The sequence below is a fragment of the Pogona vitticeps genome, chromosome 9, assembly GCF_051106095.1.
Source record: "Pogona vitticeps strain Pit_001003342236 chromosome 9, PviZW2.1, whole genome shotgun sequence".
NCBI classification, from domain to species: Eukaryota; Metazoa; Chordata; class Lepidosauria; order Squamata; family Agamidae; genus Pogona; species Pogona vitticeps.
This window is the reverse complement of record NC_135791.1, coordinates 9,207,982-9,231,332: the sequence shown is the minus strand read 5'-3', so window position 1 is coordinate 9,231,332 and position 23,351 is coordinate 9,207,982. Positions and strand designations below refer to the sequence as shown.

Sequence of the window (23,351 nt, the reverse complement as noted above, 5' to 3'; positions counted from 1 at the left end):
GTTGTAAGATAATATTTTTTTTCATCAAATTACTTGGTTTTTTTGTAAGGATAACTCCTAGATATTTCACTTCCTGTACCTCCTCGAAATTAGCTTTCATTGCCAGGCTTTCCACATTTTCTTTCTTTATGTTTTTAGTCATGAATTTTGGTTTTTTGATAGTTTCTTTTAAGACTTGCAACAGCTCCGAATTCTTCTACAGTTCTCACCAATTCTTCCAAGCGGTCCAGAGGGTTTTCTAGTATTATTGCTAAATCATCAGCATATGCTTGCAACTTACATTCTTCTCCCCTGATTCTGAGACCCTTAATTCCAACATTTCCTCTTATTTGTCTATTTAGAATTTCTAATGTTAGAATAAATAATAACATTATGTTATTTTGATTTTGATTAACTATCAGCACAGACCACGTTACTCAAGGCAGAGCTCAAAAGGCACATTGCCCGGAATGGTGACCCTGTGAAACACTTGTCTCTTTTCTGAAACATGCATACTTCTGCCCAAACCACTGGCAGTGCCTGCTACCAAGGCCAGGGAAACCCACCTGAGCAGGTGCCCCCATGGCTTCTACCCCACCTTGAAACCACCCATGGGTCTACCAACATTGTTCGCTTTCACAGTCCTTGCCCCAAGCACCTTCTCAAACTTTGGATTGTGATAGATCTAAGCCACCGCACACGCACCAATCAAACACAGATCCTCCCCCTGTACTAATTTTATCTGCTGCTAAATCATCACCGCCATCCAGTTTTTAATTGAGGCTTAAAATGATTAGAAGTACAAAAGAAAACACAGACAGATCTCTACAAATTTAGAATCATTTCTACCGAAGACAACACAGTGATCACCTAAGATAAAATAGTCGCCTTGTTACAACGTAAAATATCTTAATTTAATACTTTTAACATGTTAATTCTGATGTATTTCAAGAGCTGCCAATTCCAAATATTTCTACTTACTTCTGATCGTTCTAAAATTATATGAATACTCCCAGAAGTGGAAAACCCCCCTGCCCAGAAAGCAAGACTCCTATGCAAACAGCTAGGATAAAAATTAGGATGGGCCGGGCATTTGCCACACAAAAAGGACAGGAGACCGCAGGAAAGCCTGCATGCGAGTCACCGTTTGCCCAAGCTTCTGCTCTGTAGAGTTAATGTGTGATGGTCGCACATGGCTTGCAGGTGATTTCCAACTTGCAAGCATTCTCCCATGTAGAACACACTCTGTTGTGCACCCTGCTTCCAGTCTACCTGGTTTGGCCAGGAAAGTCCCTCTCAAACTCGCCTCTGTCACCTTGGCCTGCACAGTCACTCAATCTGAAGGCCGCTTCCTGCCCCCTCACACCCTTTCCGCCAAACGAAGAAGCTGGGAGGTGGTTGATACACTTCTAACCCCCTCTGCCTTCTTACCCACAATGGCTTGATCTCTTTTTCGTATAAGCAACTCCTACTTCATCTCTGGGGCTTACACTCCTTCTGGGAACTCTCCCAAACAACTAAAGGGTGTAGACGGAACTGAGGGCGTGGGGAGCTCACTTTCTCTAGAGCTGCCAGACGCCCCCAAGAACAGAGGGGAAGCTTGGGGGGGGGGGGAGAGACCTAGGCATGAGCACTTGTGTTGAAGTCAGTTTCTGAACAGGATTCTCAGCTGACAGGCAAACACAGGGCGGCAAACTTGTGGGCAAACTAAATCTGTTCCCCCTTGCTCCGCTTCCTGCAGTCTGTCCTGGATTAACTCATCCTTCAGTCTGACCTGGGTGTGAAAATAAAGAGAGAACATTCAGAGGGAGAGCAGGCCAAGGCTGGAAGGAAAGGCAGGTATTGCAGCTTACGTCCCTACTAAACAATCCTGACATCCACAGAAGCATTTTCTGACGCTTCTTCAGACAGCGTGAGTTCACATGGCAAGCTAACTCCATTTTCTTCCACTGACCTACACCACAGATAACCAGTCTTTGCATAACCATTGTCTTGTACAGATGCAGAGAGTGGTCAATGATCCCTGAGAGGGAACCTCAACAAACATTCAGCAGGTTCTCTGCTTCTGGCAACTAGGGTAAAGGTAAAGGTTCCCTTTGACAATTTTTGTCCAGTCGTGTCCGACTCTAGGGGGCGATGCTCATCCCCGTTTCCAAGCCATAGAGCCAGTGTTTTGTCTGAGGACAATCTTCCGTGGTCACATGGCCAGTGCGACTTAGACACGGAACGCTGTTACCTTCCCACCGAGGTGGTCCCTATTGATCTACTTGCATTTGCATGCTTTCGAACCACTAGGTTGGTGGAAGCTGGGACAAAGCGACGGGAGCTCACTTCGTCGTGTGGATTCGATCTTACGACTGCTTGGTCTTCTGACCCTGCAGCACAGGCTTCTGCGGTTTAGCCCGCAGTGCCACCACGTCCCTCTGGCAACTAGGCCCGAGTCTTTTAGAAACAGTGTCCCACCCCAACATCCTCAAACAGCCTCCGCAAAGCAAACCAGAGTATGGGGAAAAGAACTTTTCAAGCTTTCTGTATTCTCATTAATTTTCATCTCCTGTTTTCCATTCTCTCATCCTTTCCTTCAAAATTTGAAGAGTGGTCTTATAGACCAGATGGGCAGGGTACAAATCAAATCGAATCAAATCGAATCGAATCAAATCAAATCAAATCAATCAATCAATAGCTTAGAAGAACAGGAAGCATTCAAGTATGTTACTGTTACCAACCTTTTAGCACAATGCATACAATGTATTTCTTGAAATATGTATAATGATGCAAGTGCAAGGTAGTGTTTACTAATAAATTAATACAAAGTACAAGCACGAAGTTAGGGAAACCAGTGTGTACAATAAACACACAGAAGAACACTCAGGGGTCAGCACACAACAGTGAAGTTGTTCTTGTAAGACTCCCTGGTTTTGCATGACACACATTTGCTTCCTCTTCGTTGCACACATTCTGCACATCTTTCATCAAAGCTCCTTCCCTCCATTTGAGGGACCCCACTTTCTAAGTTGCGCAGCCTGAGAAAATGCATTTTTTTTCCTTCCCAGGTTCGTACACCTGACATAAATTTGATTGCCACATGAAACATGGTCACATAAATGTCATTTATGCCATGACTGTGTGAATGTCAAGGCGCCTACTGGATACCCTAAGTGCATTCAATGGCAAGGAATGTGAAGCTTCTTGGGGTTTTCTTTCTAAATAAAAATGTTTTATTTGTTTTATATATATATATATATTCAGAATCAACGTGAAAGCGGGTGGTGGTTATAAATAAATTTGAAAGAGAAGCAGCGCAGCCACTGCTGTCACCAACGGTCCCATGTTCCGTTACTCTAAAACTACAACTTAGAGACTCCCAGTTTAGAAAAGTCCATCTTCCAGATTCCCCCGGAGAACATGGTCAACAACCATGCTGGTTCAGGGGGATCCTCGAAGCTGTAGACCATGAAAGCCGCTTTTACAAGCTCTACTCAAGCTCCCACAGAGTCTGCATCTCCCCCAAGGACTGAATTAACATCCTAACGCTGAGGATGATTAGGGCTACTCCCATCTTCATACAGAAATCAGATTGTGCTACAGCCATTGGAGGGGAGAGTTACTTGCAGGAAAGAAGCAAATGAAGGATATTGGCCAGTCTCTGGGTCTGAGTCCCAAATCCCAAGCCTCAAGCCGAAGTCCCTATTAAAACAACAACAGCAACAAAAAAATTCCCCAGAAAAAAAAGGGAAGGGGGTGGGTGGGTTCCATGTCATGATTTGAATCTGAGTCACTGGGGCAAAAAGAACGCCAAGGTGGGCTGCCTTGCACCTGGACAGAAAAGGCAGCAGCGCTTCATCTTGAATATCACTCAGGCCAAGCCACATACACAAAGATGGTTTCATTTCTTTCTGCTCTGCAATCTGGAAGTGCTTTAAGGGCCTTATGCTCAATGCCCAAAGGTTTGCTTTAACATGACCTGGGGCATCCCAGTCCGTGTAAGGACCCCTCGGGCAAAGAAAAGCGAAAGAGGACGACATCAGTGGGTGAGGAAACTCAGCCGAAGGAGCAGATAGCAACTTGCCTACAAACGCCATCAAATTTCCAGGACTTATTTTGACCACTCCAAAACTGGGCTTCTGAAAAGAAGCACTCCACCTTTTATTTCCTACTTTCCTTGTCGACCACACTTGTGCATATTGTTTTAAGTGTGCCAGAGGCAATATTCTTATTTATCTATCTCATTAACACCAACATGAAGCCGGCACAATGTTTCTTTTTTACACACAGAAGTCATAGCTGACTTCCAAAATGCTATCTGTTCGGTTCACAGCAGAGCCAGGATTCAGGAGGAAAAAAACACAGCTTTTTTAGTCTTCAATAAGTGCAATTTTTAAAAGGTTTTTCAACTTAGGATAGAAAAAGAAAGGAAAATATTTCAGGTTTATACAAATATGCATTACATAGACCAGGGATGGTGAATCGTGCCCCTCAAGCAGCTGTTGAACTCTAGACACATCACTCCTAGCCAGCACATCCAGCAGCGAATGTTGATGGAAACTGCAGTTCAAAAACAATAGCATGTCCATAGGTTGGTTGCCCATCCCAGATATAAAACAATACACTATTTCTTTCGTCTTTCATTGCCTAAGAACCCAGGACTAATCAGAAAAATTAATTGGTAACAGGCACGAAAAGGCCAAAAAATGAAATTCCTATAGTTTACAAAGAGCTAACAGTCACTTTATTTACAAAAAAAATGTGTTCTTTGCAGAGAAAGAATAGAAGGATCTGAGAGGGAGACCGGGGGGGGGGGGGCATATGATTTCTACCACAAGTGTAGACAAGTGGAGCCTCCATGTTTAGAGGCAGTATACCTCTGAATACAGACTGCTGTGCCGCAACAGCAGGAAAGAGCTACTGCCCTCACGAAGCCTTCTCTGTGGCATCTCGTTGGCCACAGTGAGAAGCAACAGGATGCTGAGCTAGATTAACATTTATTCTGATCCAGCAGAGTTTCTATTTTGAGACACCGTTCTCTGAGAAGATCGGTGTGTGAGCACCAGGGAAAGTCAAGCTTTTCTACCCCCTCAGGTTTGTCTCTTTCAGAGCCCTGGGGGCAAACATGTTTGGCGTGGGTGCCTGTAAACAGACCTCCTGCCCGCCCACCCCCCGCCCGCCTGGGCACTAAAGTATCGACAGGGGTTGCGTGACTATTCCACCTTTCCCTCCTTTGTGGATTTTCAACAGCCAGAACAAAGATAAAATTCTGTGAACGAAGAAGGGCTATTGGGCGACACAAGCTTCACCCAGACGCATAGGGTGGGGTAGTGTGGGGATTCTCCAAACACAGCACAACAAATCCACGGAAGGTGTTCCACGTAACCCGTAAGATGGCACCGGTCAGCTTTGTTTTTCAAGTGAATGGTTCACACACTTGCACAAACATGCAGCCTCAAAGACCATCTGTTTTAAAGATGGTCTTTGCAGGAGGGGGGAAGGGAGGGAGGGGGAGAGCTTTCCTGGCCATTCCCTAACTTTCTCCTCTTACTCTCTCTGCTGCTGCGCAGGCCATCGAGAACCACACGCCCTCTTTCTCCTCTTGGGTCCTGCTCCTCCCAACCCACACGATTTCTGTTCCCAGCGCCTTGGCTGAGTATCCTTTTCTCTACTTCTCTCCCACCACCACCATACACACATGCGCGTGTACACACACACACACACACTTCCCATTCGATGTCAGGATGATCTTGGATCTTTGCCTAGGCAGCTCCAACATAGCTTTCTCCTTCATTTGACAGCAGCCTTGCCAGCGAGGGAGGGTCAGGCAGGAAAAAAAAAATAAAATAAAAGGCGAAGGAAGAGAGGATTTGGTTAGGAGTTTCTTTCCAGAAGATTCCGTGGGGGAAATAAAGGTCTGTTGGGGAGGGGGGGAGGAGACACCCCTTTCTCTTTGTGGTGTGGTTTTTTTTAAAAAACAGCTTGCTCTTCAGCCATTTCCCCCTCTTTCTCTCTCTCTCAAACACACAACACAACACGCACACATACCATTCCACCTCTTTCCCCGTCTCTGAGCTCTGGGGTGGCCTGGTCTTCTTCATGCTGCTCACAGATGGCTGTTCTACTCACTTGAGCGCTTGACCTAAATCCTGATTCAGAGCCACAGCAAAATGTCTTACCAGAGCAGCTCAGGCATGGCAAGGCTAAAAAAAATAATAATGTGGGGGAGAAAGAAAACCCAGGGAGAGGAGGGAGAAGAGGTGAGAGAGAAGAATACGGCAACAGGATGTTCGCGGCACGAAGGGGGGGGGAGAGAGGAAGCCCCCACCTCCACTCTCTATGCTAGAACCAGACAGAGAGAAGACTCCCATCCGTGGCGTCCTCCCTCTTGCCCAGAGCACACACTGTCATCTCTTCTGCACCACAGTCTGAAAACTGGGTAACCACATATCCGGCCCCAATCTTCCTGATAAACCTCGCTTTCTCCTCCCCGCTCTGTCCGTTCCCCCGTCACCGCCCCCCCCCAACACACAACAAGCTCAAGGGAAGTTCCAATTGCTCTAAAGTTTCACCAGTGACTCAGAGGCTGGTTGCTCCAGCCAACAGACACACAGACGCACGCACACCCCTCTCTCTCCAGGGAAATGGAAAGAGGCCTTCAGCCCTCCATCGCAGATGGGACGGGCGGCTCAGGAAAGCTGGACAAACCGCCCCACTCAAATTACAGGGCATTGCTGGGGCCCTGTGGGGCAGGTAAGCTTACAAGAATTACAGAGAATTTCTCCGGCACTTTCAAATGTTCAGCGTGGTTCGTAATATTATCTTGTAACAAGGTTTACAACAACCCTGCAAAGCGAGTAGGTCTGTATTGTTCACACACCTTGGTCTTAGGAAAGCTTGCCTAAGGTCACTTGGTTCGTAGCATGAACAACCTCTGAGTTTATGATGTCCTCTGGAGACTCGGTCTCTTAGCCATCCCGAACGCCTCCTATTCTTTCCAAACATACTCTGAAAACTTAAGGGGCACCAGCCGGGGAGGCCAAAAATGGCACAGGCTGGCAGACTCGGTCGTCCTGAGGACAAGGGGAACGCGTGACCCAACCCTTCCTTGGCTCGGTCCTGTGAACGACACCTGTGTGCAGAAAGAGACTGACTGAATGCCAGCCACCCTCCAAATCCAGACCCTCCCTTAGCAAAGCAAGGGGTGGCAGGAGGGACGGCGTTGCACACACACACACACACACACCCGCGTGCGCACCAAAGCACTGAGTGACAAGAGAAGGCTTTTAAAATCCCCTATGCACGGCGTGAGTCACTGCAACCCCACGTTGCCCAAAACAAGCTCCAGCAAGGCAAGAGGAATGGAAAGGCAGAGCGATCCTGGAGGCGTGGATAGAAAGAAAAAATGGGAGGGGGGGCAGCCAAGGCAGAGAGAGAGAGAGAGAGAGAGAGAGAGAGAGAGAAGGGGCAGAGAGAACAGGCCGGAAAGAACAGGGGCTGAAACTCTGCCTGCTGGCTGGAAGCTAATTGGTTCCGGCAACCGCCTGCTTTCCTTGGCGAGCCTTGCTCAAATCTTTCTCCAGCCACTGCAATGCTGGCTCGGGAAAAGGGGGGGGGAGACGTTTCTCCTTGCTCAGCACTGGACCTAACCCTGCTGACACCGTGTGGGTGGAATGGGGGTGGGTGGGAAGGAAAAGGGAGAGAAGCAAAATTATGGAACATTTGAAGAAGACTCCGCTCCCCCTTTCCAAAGGTACTTCCAACGGGGGACACACGGTAAAGAACCGTAACATATGCAGGCGTGAACTCACCACTGATGAGCGCAGCAAGCCAGCTGGGGGCAGCAGACGCAAAAGGACCTGGGAGAGGAAAGGCTGACATCTATCAAGACCTCTCTCTCTCTTCCCCCCCCTCCCCATTCCCCGCAACCCTGCTGCCGCCTTCATTAAGCCTAAGGAAAGAGAGAAGATGAAATGGGGGCAGCAAGGCTATGGGAAGTCAATATTCTGCTGCCAGAAAAGCCAGATCCATGGGCTTGCAACCACGATGCACACTTAAAAGCAAGCCGTTCCTATTTACATACGGGTTTGTATGCATCCAACTTATGCCTACGCGGCATCATTCGGCTTATTCACAGTAAAAGGCAGAGAACTATCTGCCTGCAATGGCAAAATTCACATCCCTTATCTCCTTCGCCTACACGTTCTCACAGTTACTGCCCTTCAAGACTTCTCCAGGCAACACCCTCAACATTTCAAGTCATTCAGGTGAGCTAATTCAAATGTCCCTGTTCCGGTGAGCTTCTGAACTGACATGTACAAGCTTTCACTTGCCCCTCAGCCATGAGCCAGGAATCTTATCCCCAGCAACTTCACGCAAACAATCTCCTTTCTCTGCCTTTGCTAGCTTGCCTTCATTCCTTGTTTGAACACTATTTAAAATACTGTATGTAAGAGTATGGTTTTTTTAAAAAAAAAACTGAAATAGGAGCACAAATGTTATAGCGAGTAAGTACAGCAAACTGCAGCCGGCCTGTTTTAGTTGTTTAAACATTGACAAACCGCTGTGCTTCAGGTACTTTGGCTACTTCTAGATGATCTGAAAATGGATGGAAGGGTTAACTCTACCAGGCTTGAATGTGAAATACAGATCTACAATCCTGAGCTACAAGAGCTAGCTTCCAACGAAAGCATCACAATGATGCTGCACTTATGCCCTGATGGTGGGATTCCCGGGGGGGGGGGGGCATCTGGCTGGCCACTGTGGAAACTGAAAAAAAGCCTTATATTGGCCCTTGCAAGTCTCTTTTCAGGCATCCCACCCCAAATGGAAACAGATCAATGGCACAGCTTAATGGATGGGTCCTCCCCCAAACAGCCCCCCCGCCTATGTTTTGGCCTGACACCATTAACATGTGGGTACAACGCAAGACTGTTCACTGATGCATTTCTCCTTTTTAAGAATGTTTGATGGAGACAAGGACAGTGCAACATAATATGTGGCCATAAACCCAGAGGTGTCACTAAATGTTTGCCCAATAGGGAGCTAGAGCAATTTCTGGATCACCAATAAGAACACTAACACAATAGGTTGCCACTTGTCTCGCACAGATAGTACACCTTAAGGCAGAGTGGAGGACATATGGCCCTCCAGATGCTGGACTACCATTCCCATCATCTCCTAGAATCCTGGGATCAATGGGAATTGCAGTCCAATAATATGTATAGGTTCACATATCACTTTAAGGAGCTGATTTAATTTTTTTAAAAAATCTTAGGTGAAAAGAAATCTTCCCATAAACACTCTAAAGGCCACATCAAGTATAATCATGTTCCAAACATCACCCAAAAATGTCTTCATGAAAATTAAGCAAACATTACAGAAACATCTAACAATCTTACATATATATCCCCATTTATACATATGCCGACAGTCATCTCATCTCAGAATGTGTATGTTTGCAACAGAAATCTACAAAGGTTTTTTAAAGCACCAATTAAAAACACGTCTAGGGATTTTGCATCATTTTAGCACATAAAGTTAACAGAATTTCATCAGAAAACTTATCCATTTTATATGGATTTCGATAATATGTCCAACAGTTCTGAAGTGTATCTTCTTGCACCCAAAGAACTCAAGCATAAAAAAGATACTGTAATTCTGTGTTGACACTATGCTTGTTTTCAAATCCTGCCCAATGTACAGTATAAAGACCAAGTCAGATGTGAAGTTTACAAAAATGCAACATTATTTGTGTGCGTGAGAGAGAGAGAACAAATGAACTATCAGGACTACAGAATATGTTTAACACATGCTACTATGAAAATTGATTCTCAGAGGCTGTTTGCATCAGGACAAAATCTCCATTGGTGTGAAAGGATGAGGGATTTCCTCCCACTGCAAGTTTAATTCATTTTCTCATCTGGAGTGATCCTGATATTTAGCAGCCCTCTGGCTGTTATTTGCAATTTTTTTAAAAAATCTTACATGCACAACTTACATGTAAAGACATATTACTGCCACTACTTTGTTTCCTCGTTGTAGCACTAGCAGTGTTTCCCACTCTCAACCTCTCTTTTAAAAACTCAAAACATAACAAAAGAACAAGAGCTGAGGTCAAAGATGTCACAACCTAAAACTAGAATACCAGGCTGGATAGATGCTATGGAGCTGGCCCGTTTCTAAAGGATCAATCAGCAAGTCTAGGCTGATGCTTAGAGAAGTAACTTTTTCAGACCGTAACTTTCAGAGTCCCTCAAACAAGAAACGAAGTTCCATAGCTTTCTTTACTTGCCAAGGATCCAAGGCAGCTTGGTTTCTGGTGTTGGGCAACAATGGGCTCTTTGTTCAAAATGGTACAACTTAAGAGCCGCTCGAGCAGCTGCGCTTCACACCCAGGAACACCGCTCATCAAGACTCTGTTTCCAGAGCCGGTCAGAGCAAAGTTGGTACCTGGAAGAGACCCTCTCATTTGACTGAGATGTTCGTTGGGAAGTCTGCACACCGTGCAACATTCTTCAAGTGGCCTCTTGCCACAAGCCCAAATATGCAAGGATTTATGGAAGGACATGCCCGGTGAAATGGCAAGATCCAGTTGCTTTTCATGTCACAGAAGACAAACAGCAGAAACGTGCAATCAGAAACAAACCTCAAAAAAATGATGGTATCTGATGCAAATGCCAGCCTTAAACAATGCAAAATTTAAGAAGGATCTGCACCACACAGTTACATCCAGTTTTACACCACTAACTAGATCCTGCAGAATAGTGGAATCTGGTAAAGCCCCCTGAATCCAGGAGGTTATTTACATATTTAAAGCTAGTGTATCGGCTGTGCCTGCTCCTTGAGAGGTATGATCCGGCTACAGCGACCCGTGCTTTCGTTACATCTTGCTTGAATTACTTCAACAGGCTGTATATGAGGCTGCCTTTGAAGAGGCAAGTTGGAAATGGTTGGAAACTTCAACTGGTACAAAATGCTGGAGGCAGACTGCTGACCAAGGTCAGTAATATTTATTTATTTATTTAATTTATTTAATTTATATCCCGCCTATCTGAATCACATAGGACCACTCTAGGCGGCTAGGAATCTTAGAGCAATCCTGTAACATCCCCTCCACTGGCTGCTGTCCATTTCTGGGCCCAGTTCAGAACGCTGGTTCTGACCTATAAAGCCATACATGGCTTGGGTTCCAAGCTATTTGAAGGATTGTTATCTTCCCAGGTGAACTTCTCCCACTTTCCACATCTTCAGAGATGGTGACTCTCGTGGTCACAGGTATATTTTGTAAGGGTATGAAAAAAGTCCTTTTCATTGGCTGCTCCTAGGATGTGGGAGGCTAGTTTGGCTCCTCCCTCCTGTCCTTGCATCAGCAGACAAAAACCTGTCTCTTCTATCAAGCTTTTGGCCACTCACTGAGCTACAGACAAGAATACTGAGTTGTCTTTAAAACTCTTTTTGTCTTCTCCTCTCTTTTTTTGCAGTTTCTAAGTTTTTTGAAGTTTAACAGTTTTTTTTAAAAAAAATAATATATGTTCTACGATATTTGTAACATTTTATTTTATAAGTGTGTCATTCATCCCCCAAATGTTTTGCAAGCCACCTCGGGTCCCTGAATTGGGAGAAATGAAAGATATAAATGAAATGAAGTTAAACAAGCAAATAAATAAATAGCACAGAGCCACTTCTGAAGAATCAATCATTTGTTATTTTGTGTGTGTGTGTGTGTGTGTGTGTGTGTGTGTGTGTGTGTGTGTGTGTGTGTGTGTGTGTGTGTGTGTGTAAAAAATTCTGAAAACATGTGCACAACTGATTAAAAACCAGAAAGATTATTAAAGATCAGCAACATCATTATTGTATTATTGAAGGCTTTCACAGGCAGGATCTGATGGCTGTTGTGGGTTTTTCGGGCTCTTTGGCAGTTAGAGCATGAACAGAGTCCCTACTCCTGTTCCTCTGAAGGTGCCGGCCACAGAGACGGGAGAAACGCCAGGAAGAACAACCTTCAGAAAATGGCCAAAGAGCCCGAAAAACCCACAACAACCATAACATCATTATTGTCAGCCCTTCTTTCCATGCCAGTTAACTCCATCTCTCACAGCTCCTAAACTGTCCGGTGCCCCAACTTCTTTCAGAGCATTATTTAGTCCTGACTGGTACTGGATCCCCAGGGATCCTGACAGGATTCTTTCCTAGGCTGACCTAAAAATCCCTAGTGGTCTTTCACCTACCTACCAACCACGTCCAACTCTACCAAAGTGTGTGTTCAGATCAGGGTTCGCCAGGTGGTTGGAAAGAGAAAACAGACAAGACTGCCAGCCGAAAAAAAAATTATTACAATAATTAAATAATAACTCACCAAATGCAACCAACGTTTAGTTACTGGGTTAAATTCTTTGGAGGACTGGTGGAAGGGTGTTTATGGGTATATCGATAAATGGTCAAGTCTCTTAAGCGAGAGGACACGGGCCTGACTCTGTGCTCTGTGGGCAGATGGCAACCTATAAAACAGTGACATCCGCAGCCAGTGTATTGTGTGGCTGCCTATCTTCACCCATAAAAATGTGATGGAGTTTTTTAAATTGCCCGTTGGGATTGAATGTCTGTTGCTTCCTCTGCTTCCACACAGCTCTCTTGTCAGAGCAGAGGATTCCTATATTGTGTGGATCTGTTTGTAAGGTCAAGGGCTGTTGCTGCCTGTCTCCACCCCACACAAGGCGGCCTTCTCTCTCTCTCTCTCTCTCACCTCCACATCATCCCTAAACTACACCGAATGAGCCGCCTGAGCAGGGCACAATCCAGCCCCAAGGCCGCCAGCCCAAGGCCACCCAGCAAAAGACATCAGCTTTGTTCCAGGTGCCTGTTCGCTGCTTTCATTAGGCTAATGGGATGCGGATGCGTTACTCCATTCCACATGCTGCTAATGAACCACTCAGGCCTGTGCGCCTGCATTAATGTGCACAGCACTACTCTTGGTCAGGCGAGAAGGCAGGAAGGAGGCGAGTGAAGGAGAGGCCACCTTTCTGCTGCTACCCCGGCCCCACTCCCCGTCCCTGAGCCTGTTTCTCAGTTTCCCCAGCCTCACAACCTTCTCTGCCTTTCCCTGCAAAACCCAAATCAGATTATTCTGCACACTCTGGACTGGCTGAAATCCTAACGCGCCCAGGGAGAATTCCACAGTGCATTCCACCACACATTAAAAGGGAAAAAAATGAGGTCCTCTGATCTTGCCACCTGTCATCTACCTCCTTTTTCTTTATTTTATCCAAAAAAGTAATTGTCACACCCAATTCTTCTAATAAAACCGGTTTATTGTTTAACATGGCTTCATCAATTTTTGAGTCTTGTTTATCATCATCCAACTTTAACAATAAATCATAACTCCTAACATTATTAAAGCTGGCTATCTCTTCACGGCATGACAGTGGGGAATAACTGTCAACTTCGTTAGACCACTGGGGTCTGGCACCCATCAACTCAGTGGGTGTTCTCAGCCCACTTCAGAAAATTCATGCTTCCATTATTTTGTTTTGCCGCTCAGTAGCTGGGACTTTGGATGACAAACTTTCCTGGTTTTCCCCCTTTATCAAGCCATGCATTGTTCTCCAGCGGGGTCTGAAGGGGCTGGGCCCACAGGATTTCTCTAGATTCACAAATCCCAAATAATTTAGTTTGCGTTGAGCTATTTTACATTTTGGGGGGTTTACAGTCAACTTAGCCTTCTTCAATTCTTGTAACACGGCTCTTAGGTGTGTAACATGATCCTCCCAAGTGGAACTGAACACAATTATATCATCTATGTAGGCTGCTGCGAATTCCCTTACTGGGGTTAACACCTCATTCATCCATCTTCGAAAGGTCGCAGCTGCCCCATGCAACCCGAATGGCATGTGGGTGAAATGGAATAAACCCCTAGGTGTGGTAAAGGCCTTTTTTTCTCTCTGTCTTTCTTAATGGAATTTGCCAGTATCCTTTCGTTAAATCGAAAGACATGAGGAAATTGGCCCTACCATCTTCTCCAATAAATCTTGTACTGTGGGCATAGGGTAGGCATCAAATTTGGATATGGAACTGAGTTGTCTGAACTCTATGCAAAATTGGGTACTCCCATCTGGTTGGGGTACTAATACTGGATGGCTATGCCAAGTGCTCAAAGAAGGCTCAATAACCCCTAATTTTAACATTTCTTCTACCTCTTCTTCAATCACACTCCTTAAATGATGGGGCCATGTTCAACTGGTTGGTCGCACTACTATTCCTGGGGGGAGGGGGTGCATATTTGATGCTCTATTTTCTGTGTATGCCCAGGGATGACAGAAAACCTTTATATTCCCTCTCCAATGTTCTTATTTCCTCCCTTTGACTCTCCTCTAGTTGTTTCGCTGTTTCCAACAGTGATATTTCTTCTTGTCTCAGGTCTTTTACCACTGGCCCCAAGCATATTTTTTCTTCCTCTCCAAATAAAGCCTCCCTTCCCTGCCATTTTTTTAGTAGGTTTATGTGAAAGGATTGTATCTGTTTCTGTTTGTCATGCATCCCTGTCTCATAGTCCACTGGACTAACTTGTCTAATCACCTCATGTGGTCCCTGCCATTGGGCAAACAACTTCGCTGCTTGACAAGGAAGGAGTAATAATACCTTCTGTCCCGGATCTAATGTCCTAGGTCTCACCTATTGTATCTTTCTTTCTGTTTCCACTGTGTTTGCCCCAACACCTGTTTGGACACCTTGTGGGCATGTTCCAAATTTTCTCTTATTTCTAACATTTGTTGCACCACTGTCTGCATTTCACTCTCTCCAATTTCCCATTGCTCTTTTAATACATCTAACACATCCCTAGGGGTGCGCCCATACAGTAGTTTGAGTGGTGAAAACCCTGTGGATGCCTGTGGCATCTCTCTAATTGCAAACAGCAATGGTCCCAATAGCATGTGCCATGCAAAGTCCTGCACTGGGCATTCCCTTCTGAAATGCCCCTCTTGGCTGCATCCATAGAAAACCTTTTTCCATTTTTTTTTCACGATTGGCGCTGGTCCAGTTCTCTGCGTCTCTGGATCTGGGCCTACCGTCACAAAGGGTCACACAAACTTGGAGCCCGTTGGATTCATCAGTTCTGGTCTTGTATGACCCAAAGACATTGGGTTCCTGATCTTGGGTCGTATTGCAGCTGATGCCTTGTATGCCATCCTGTCTTTATTCTTTGGTTTCTCCTGCATCACAGTTCACCACTGATTTCCTCTCTCTTCTGCTCGGGTGTAGGCTTCCAATAATGTGACTGCTTCCTCCATCATGGTTGGTTAATTGCACAGCACCCAGCTTTTGATGTCTGCTGGTAACACCATTATCAATTCTTCCGTGATCACGAGCTCCACCACCTGGTCAGCAGTACATACTGCCGGTTGTAGTCATCTTAATGCGCTGGCCTTCATCTGTTGTGACAACGTGCGGTGTGCCATACCAAATTTGTATCGTAGTCCTCAAAACTGATGGTGCTATGCTTCTTCAGAGAGGTCTAAAGTGCCCAATATTGCTGCTTTCATCTTAGCATAATCCTGCATTTCTGTCGGTTCTATTGTGTCTACTACTTCTTGTGCCAACCCCCTAAGATATAGCATTAGAATAAGTGTCCATTGGTCGAGGGGCCATTTGGCTGCCGTTGTTGTTCTTACAAAAGTGTGTAAAAACGCTTCTGGGTCGTCTCCCAAGCCTATCTTTTGTAACTTTATATGCACCAAGCTAGGTATTCCCAGTGGCTTTTCTGTTTGTATCGGTGGTTTGGATTTCTTTTTGTCTGCTTGTTGTGGAAGTTTCATCATCTATTCTAACATTGCTTTTTGCTTATTGATAAGATCTGTCAAGAAAGGGACATGGCGGGGCTGTGGGCTAAACCGCAGAAGCCTGTGCTGCAGGGTCAGAAGACCAAGCAGTTGTAAGATCGAATCCACGCGACGGAGTGAGCTCCCATCGCCTGTCCCAGCTCCCGCCAACCTAGCGGTTCGAAAGCATGCAAATGCGAGTAGATAAATAGGTACCATCTCGGTGGGAAGGTAAACAGCGTTCCGTGTCTAAATCACACTGGCCATGTGACCACGGAAAGATTGTCTTCGGACAAACGCTGGCTCTATGGCTTGAAGAGCGGGATGAGCGCCGCCCCCTAGAGTCGGACACAACTGGACAAAAATTGTCAAGGGGAACCTCTACCTTTACCTTAAGATCTGTCAAAATGGCGTCTTGTTGTTCTGTCGCCCACCACATCCATTTTTCTGTTGAATCTGGAGGTAGAGGCAAGCCCAACATTGGACACCAGTGTGATCTTGCCACCTGTCATCTACCTCCTTTTTCTTTATTTTATCCAAAGAAGTAGTCGTCACAACCAATTCTTCTAATAAACTGGTTTATTGTTTAACATGGCTTCATCAATTTTTGAGTCTTGTCTATCATCATCCAACTTTAACAATAAATCGTAAGTCCTAACATTATTAAAACTGGGTATCGCTTCACGGTATGACTGTGGGGAATAACTGTTAACTTCGTTAGACCACTGGGGTCTGGCACCCATCAACTCAGTGGGTGTTCTCAGCCCACTTCAGAAAATTCATGCTTCCGTTATTTTGTTTTGCCGCTCAGTAGCTGGGACTTTGGATGACAAACTTTCCTGGTGTTCCCCCTTTATCAAGCCATGCATCGTTCTCCAGCGGGGTGTGAAGGGGCTGGGCCCACAGGATTTCTCTGGACTCACTGTACATTTCTGCCTTTCTCTCCTGTGTTCTTCCCTCTTTACCCGCGCCTTGTACTCCTTCCTTTGCTTTTGCTCTTCAGTCTCCCCACAGTAAGGTGGCTTTCTATACATCTGTTGTCTCCATTCCCTTTCAGCGTACTCGCAGGGCACCTTGAATTCTACCCACTCTCCTGTCCCAGGATCTTCTTGGATCAATTCTACAAGTTCTTCATTTTCCTCTCCTTTCTCTTCTATTCCCCAACATGCTTCTGCCCCATCCCCTCTTTCTTATCCTCTTCCTTTCCTGCCTGAGTTGTGCCCCCTTCAGCCTCTTCTTTTGTTTCTAGTTTACTTAATTCCTTTTCTATAATTACTGTTTCTTGTGCTTCTGTCTTTATTCAAGAGTCAGACGGTACACTCTCCTGATCCTGGGCAAGTTGGCTCTTTGCCTTACAGGTCCTTTCACACTGGCCCGGAAAAAGAAAACTGCTGGGAGGGAAGGGCAGGTACACCTCCTCCTCCTCCTCTGGAAGCGAAGCCTGAGAAGCAGGGCTGCTGGAGGTAGTGGTGGGGGGAAGCAAGGGGAGAGAAGACAGCTGTCCTTTCAGAAGAAGCCAGCAATACTCTGCAGTCCACTTTCTATGCAGAAAACGGAAGTACAGCCCCACCCACCCAATCCCTTCAGCCTGACTGGTGAAAGTTTGGTTGCACAACAAGTCAACACTCCTTGGCCACGGCATGCACCACTTTCAAGAGGCAAACTCCCTCCGCCCAACTCTGAACTACTGTGCCCATAAAAGGAACAACACCCACTGTATGACAGCTTCAGCAACAGTATTTGTAGGACTGGCCCATGCTCTTCTTGTGCGACCTCACAAACTGACAGTTCTCAGTCCCATCCTCAGTCTTCTCCCATGTCCAGCCCCAACCCTCTCACCACTACATAGCATTTTTAAAATGCTGATCAACCCTTGCCTACCCTTCCATAACAACAAGCTCTTAGACTAGCTGCTTAGAAGCCACACCAGGCAGCAGAGGTACAGCCTTGCAGATAATATTCACCTAAGGCTTTACCACAAACCAGATATATGTATGTAGACATATCTAGGCTGAGACGTTTCCCCCTTCTTCACTGCATACTTCTAATCCTCATCATTCTCCAGATACTACAGAGTATGCAGAATCGTCTCCGAAAGGGCAAAGCAGGGGATCATGCTGGTGATTGCTGTAGTCCCATGGATTTCCACTGTGCATTTCAGCAAAATAACAGAAAACATTTGAACAATTTGGAGGTGGAACACCCAAGCCCTGCTATTCAAAAGCACACACTCAAGTAATAGTTCTTGCAAACTGCAAGTCTCGATAAACTGAACAAAACTGCAGGTCAAGATCTGAATATCTAGATCAGAAGAGCCCTGCCTGCACCTTCTAAAAACATGTGCAGCTGCTTCATGTTTTCTCACACTACACCCAAGCATCGACATATCAAGGCACTGAAAGGAGCGCAACAGAAGGGAGGCTTGGGAAAGTTACCTTTCTTGCTGAGGAATTCTAAGAACTTTCCAAAAGCCTGTAGCAGAGAGGGACAGGAAACTCCACACTCCAATGACCCCCACCCACCCCCACCTTGCTATCCCTTTTCCAAAGCGTGCACACACGTCTGCATAGCCAGAGAGAAGTTGCTTTGCCGCACTCTTCTAAGAATCATTCCAACACCCTCTTCTGCCATAAAGTTTCGACAGCACACAAAGGAGACACATCCCTCCCTGCACATCTACACTAACCAGATGCTGGGATCCAGGTTGGTCCTTTGCTGGACCCCTTGGCTGCCTAAGCTTCCCACGGACCTCAGGAAGGTGAGTAGCCCACGAACTGGAATCCAAAAGCCTGCAAAAAGCCTCCAGCAAATGGATACGGATGCCTGGACCCAGAGCTGCAGAAAGGGAGGGGTGTGAAAGGAAGGGAACAAACCCCACGAGATTCAGCAGCAGCTCTCCTCCACCGCTGCATGCTCTGAATACCTCTTGCTGGGCACACACACACACACATAAACACACACATTTCTGGGTGAACTTACTTCACAGTCACCTACATGTGCTGTCACAGAGCTCAGGCGTACCCAGAGACTTTGCACAACCGCAGTACTGAGTCACTTATTCAGCCAAGCACCAGGCAGTCATGTGCTACCACTTCGGTACCGCTGTTGACACTGGTGCAGGTCCAGTCTTATTACATCTCGAGGCAGGCAACGAGAGGCGAAATGTTAACCTCTCCTGCTTTCCTTCGCAAAAGGGCAAGGTCTGCTTCCATCTACCTTTGACGGATCTCCTCCTCCTTCCCCCAGGGGTAATGAGTCTCCCATCTGGACCTGTGGGTCTGAGCAAAGTCAGGGGAAGGGCTGGCCAAGACTAGCACACCGAGACAGAGCAAAAGAAACGAGGAAGGAGGCAGTCTCTCAACATCCAGCATCTGGACAGATACTCTTGCAGGCCTCCCACTTGGTTCTCTTCCACCTCCCAGAGGCAATACTCTGGCATCTGGCGTAGCCTATGAACTGTCTTCCAACAGGCCAGCACCTTCTCCAACAGGCAAAAGAGAGTCTGCCTCTACACACAAAGAGACACCACTCTTTGCAATTCCTCCAGCCTGCAAAAAAAGAAAGAAAGAAAGAAAGAAAGAAAGAAAGAAAGAAAGAAAGAAAGAAAGAAAGAAAGAAAGAAAGAAAGAAAGAAAGAAAGAAAGAAAGAAAGAAAGAAAGAAAGAAAGAAAGAAAGAAAGAAAGAAAGAAAGAAAGAGGGAGAGAGGGAGAGAGGGAGGGAGAAAGGAAGGAAGGAAGGAAGGAAGGGAAAGGAAGGGAAGGTGCCTGTCTCACAAACTGTGACATATTGGTTTTTATTAAAAAACTGAGAAAGTTACAATTAATGCCATTATGAGAGAATGCATTTTTCTTAAAAGTGTAGCCAATAGTATGCCCCCCCCCAAACAGGCCCTACTAAGAATCTTGTGCTTCCTCGCCCCAAGAAGGCTAATAAAAATATGACTAAAATTTTAAAAAGTGAAGTAATGCCTGTGTACCCCAAACTCCAAAAGAGAGAGACCCAAATGTCTGAATCAACTACAAAAGTTGAATGTGCCATTAGTGCAATTACACAAATTCAGCATGTCTTGCAGAGTGTTGGACTAGGACTCATGAAACCTGGGTTCAAATCCCTGTTTGGTCATGGAAATTCACTGGGGGTGTGTCAATCATAAACCGCATCAAGGCAATCCCACATACCTCAAGAACCCCATTAGGGTTACAGTAAGTCAAAAGTGTTTTAAAGCCATTGTATAACGAAATGAATACCCCTTCTGGACACTGGACATTTTAGCCCCTCTCTCAGAACTTGCATTTATTTCATCAGGTTATTGCCCCAAAGCTTTTAAGCATATAATTTGTACAGTAAGGTTTTAAAGGCAATGTTTGAAGGCCTGATTTCCTGTGAAAGCCAGTTGTCTCCACAACAGTGACACCCTGCCTATGCCTTCTCTACTTTTGTGCCACTGGGCTGGCTACCCACGCAGCACTAAGGGAACTAGTCACCAGAGTCCAAAGGCTATCTGGCATTGCTTGTGCGGTTTTTAAAATGGGATGCAGAACCGTTCCACAACCAGCAGCCTGCATGTGCAGACGTGGCATCAAACCCCACGTGCCAACCCCTCTTCCAGACTAAACTAAAGCTGATGTAAATGTCTAACAGTCTGCATGTGAAGGAGAGTCAAGGTGGTGGCAGCGGCAGAGGCAGGAGCTGTGAGTGCATGTGTGTATCTGGGTTTGTCACAGATTGGTGAGCAAGTTAATCTCAGACTCTCTGACACGTGGAATAAAATCACGATCCCGTAATGGAATGCATTCGTCTTCCTGTCCAGCCAGAAAAAAAGGACAACCCTAGGATGGCATGCCAGGATGGAGGAGAATAAAACATCAGGACAGGAACCCTGGGGGAAAAAAAGCAGCAGCTCAGCCCAGGCCTGGCAGGAGCAGGAGAGAAGGAGGTGGCACAGCCCTGGGGCAGGAGAGATCCTCCATTTATCAATGCCCAGCTCACAAGTTTAAGAGGATGGACAGGGTGTGGAGGAAAGCGGCAGGTGTCTAGTAGTACCATTTCAGAACACCTGAAGACCAAAGAAATACCGTATTTTTCTGTGTATAAGACGCCCCCATGTATAAGATGCCCTCCACTTTTCTAATCCAAAATTAAGAAATCTAAGTGGGGCTTAGCAAGTGTAGGGGGGAAGGGATCAAAGCGCTGCAGGATCGCTTTGATCCCTGCTTTCCCTTCCACTTGTTTTTGTTCTCTCCTCCGCTTACTTCCGTGTATAAGACGACCCTAAATTTTCAGTCTAAAGATTTTAGACAAAAGTATAGTCTTATACATGGAAAAATACTGTAAGTGTATTTGGCCAAGCCATCATCTCAGCATCATCTTGCTGAACACAAGGACGCAAAGGCCATCTCACACATTCCACTGCAACAAACCCACACCTGATACCTGAGTGTGGAGTCAATCTGGAGCTGCAGCTACTGGGCCACATGATTTTGTGCAGATACCTTCTTTGAAGTGGCCAAGTGCTTCTTTGAAGTGGCCAAGTGCTACTCCTTGCAGATCCATCAGGATGTTGCTGGACTTCAGGTTCCACTAGCCTTGGGCATCATCTCTGCTAGCCAGAGTTCACAGGAGCTGCAGTCCAGCAACAGCCAGAGGCCTGCAGATTCCCCAGCTCTGCTTAAAATAAATACACAAGATGCCACGAGTGCCCAAGATCATGGGCATTCTCTTCAGCAAAGCCTGGTGATGAACAACTTCAGAGTAAGTTGCTCTGTGGAAATGATGGCCCACAACCTGGAGGGGAAGAGTGTCACGGGTTACCACCAGATTGGCCCAAAATACTCAAATTTCCCTGCATGTGCCATCAGAGGACCAACACAATAGATGCTCTAATAAGCTTGCCCTCTACCCATCAGGCATGGCATGGATTGCAGTGTTTCCTGTTTTGCTGTGCAGCCCTTAGATGACACACACCTATCACCCTTAGAGGATGCCTACTATCTCCAGCTCATCAGAAGAAAGGAGGAATGGAAATGAATTAATAACTGCAGTTTCTAAAAAGCTTTAGGAATCTCTATGTGAAATAAGGAAGGCAGCCTGTCCTTTGCCTTGCTTCTTCCCCTAAGGTTTTTATACAACTGGATATGCAATTCCAGCCAGTTCTGTTTTCTTTTCTATGGAAGTCATGTAGCCCACAGCAAGTCCCTGGGCAGCTAGACCTGCCTTACAAGACCTCTGTGAAGATAAAGTGGGAAGGAGGGGAGGCATGTACGTTGCACTGACTTCACAGAGAAACAAGAAACAGGAATGGCTGAACTGAAATGTGTCTTTTAATCCATTATCATTCCTCCTGAGTCATACATAGCCAGCATACTGTTTTAAGGATACATGTGGTACTGGGGCTAAAGGCTAGATAAGTATTCTCAGCAACAACTGCCATAAAATCTATTGAGCATATCCAATGTATAGGAGAAATCCAACAACATTTAAAGGGCACCAGGCTTCCTACTTCTGGGCAAGTGTTTTGGGAAATCCGAGTTAGAATAATTACAGTTGTGCCCCGCTGGACGATTATCGTGCTCTACGATGAACCTGCTTAACGTTGAAGTTTTTGCGATCGTGTTTGTGATCGCAAAACGATGGTTTAAATGGGTTTTTTTGTTTCATGACGATCGGTTCCCTGCTTCGGTTGATCGTCGGGTTTCAAAATGGCCACTGGCTGAAGAAAATGCCCCCCCGCTGTTTTTAGGACTGATTTTTCTCTTAACAGGCACCAGAAAATGGCCACCGTATGGAGGATCTTCACTGGACGAGCAGGTATTCAGCCCACTGGAATGCACTGAATAGTTTTCAATGTGTTTCAATGTGTGTGGGTTTTTTTAAAATTTCATTTGATGACGTTTTCGCTCTACAGCGATTTCGCTGGAACGAATTAACGTTGTCAAGCAAGGCACCACTGTATTTGGGCTAATTCCAGAGTGGGCAATGTGCAGTCCTCTAAAAGTTGCTGGGACGACAACACTTAACATTCCTCAACATTGACTAGTGCTGATGGGAACTGTAATCCAACAACATGTAGAAGGCTACACTGTGCCCACCAGAGGCTAATCACTCTGTCTGAGCCACTGCCATTGCCTAGAACTCTGGGGTGTCATGATAGGTGCGTGCCCATCATTTACACTATCCTGAGCTTCTGGAAGGAATGAGATGATAAAGAAGAAATTCAGCAATCAACCTCTTCAGCATGTCCATGTTCACTGGGAAGGACATGGATTTAGCCATTCCTAGACTAGGCCCACTGAAATTGATGGAATGTTTTAATCATGGTTTTTACATGAAGCCCATTAATTTCAATGATTCTCCTCTGCCTATACGGTCCAATGCACTGGATTGCTACCACCACAGAGGCAAAAGAGCATCACTGAAGAACTCTTTTTGCATAATTTCCCCTGCAGTGCAGACTTCCCCATTACTGAAATGAGAGAAATACTCCATTTGAAACACATATGTTAGAAGAGCAGCAGAAAACCTTAGGTCTTCCAAACGTTTTATCCTACAGTCAAGATGGCAGGATCAGCTGT

General features: G+C 45.8%; 1 protein-coding gene across 3 annotated transcripts in view; it reads right to left on the bottom strand.

Annotated features, from left to right (window-relative positions):
* The window catches only part of AHDC1 (AT-hook DNA binding motif containing 1), a 218,041-nt gene that overhangs the window by 143,335 nt on the left and 51,355 nt on the right, over positions 1-23,351 (bottom strand). The window lies entirely within an intron of this gene.